The sequence below is a fragment of the Poecilia reticulata genome, linkage group LG23 (genome assembly GCF_000633615.1).
Source record: "Poecilia reticulata strain Guanapo linkage group LG23, Guppy_female_1.0+MT, whole genome shotgun sequence".
NCBI lineage: Eukaryota > Metazoa > Chordata > Actinopteri > Cyprinodontiformes > Poeciliidae > Poecilia > Poecilia reticulata.
The window spans coordinates 11143800-11144649 of NC_024353.1; the positions used below are offsets into that span (position 1 = coordinate 11143800).

At 54.4% G+C, this 850-nt stretch overlaps 1 protein-coding gene across 10 annotated transcripts in view; it reads left to right on the forward strand.

Moving 5' to 3' along the window:
- The window catches only part of nrcama (neuronal cell adhesion molecule a), a 56346-nt gene continuing 55496 nt past the window's right edge, over positions 1-850 (forward strand). For 6 of the 10 annotated variants that reach the window (XM_008401005.2, XM_008401006.2, XM_008401009.2 and 3 more), the window contains exon 1: positions 1-221. The gene's annotated coding sequence lies outside the window, so the exon portion shown is untranslated. The remainder of the gene's footprint in view (positions 222-850) is intronic. The other 4 variants (XM_008401016.2, XM_008401012.2, XM_008401014.2 and 1 more) reach the window with 1 other exon arrangement.

Consider the following 850-nt stretch of genomic DNA (forward strand, 5'->3'; position numbering starts at 1 on the left):
GCTGCTTCTGACAGCGGCGGCGGAAGCTGGTGAAAATACACAGCTTGCTGTTGCAGCGGCTGGGCTGAGGGGGGACGGACGCACCAGCAGGGGCACGCTCCCTCCAAAGACACACACATACACACACCCCACACACACACACACACCCCTCATCGTTTCCAGCAGCATCAAGACACACTCGCTGAAAGAAAAGGGAAACTGCAACCGGATTGCAGAAAACGGTAAGTGAGGACATGCGATTATCTTTTTTTTTTTTTTTTACCCCCACCTCTCCTCAAAAAACGATGGCTTCATTTCCCATTGTTATGATGATGATTTCAAAAAAATATATATTGCGGGTATGGGTCATTCAAGTCATTCCTTGGATGCGGCGTCCTCACTATCGTAATTACCATCAAGAACGACGTCAGGTGCGAGTGATTGAGGACGGGAGATTGCGTGTGCGTGTTTTTAACGTCGATTCTGCAGAGCATCAAAGGGCTGAGAGACCGTTGCGGTCTGGGCGCTCGCTGCGCCGCGCCGCGCCGCGCCGCGCCGCACGCATCTTGAGGAGCTGCCATCAAAGACGAGCGGAGGGAGGGAAGGCGGTGTGCTGTGGGTTCGCTCCCTCCGCCCCAACCGTCCGGTGGTGCGGCAGGATTTTGCCTACTGCCGGCCGCTGCAGGAAGGCCCCGCAGAAGCTGAGCGGATGGTCGGACGAAGCCAGCTGGAAGCCCCGCTCCTCTTCCTCCTCTTCCTCCTCCGAGTTGCCTTTTAGTATTTGGACTTAATGAAAGACAACAAAGGCCTTGTTTCAATTCATCGCGCTTTCAGAGTTGCTTCCAATCCCATCTGATCTGGCCCATATATA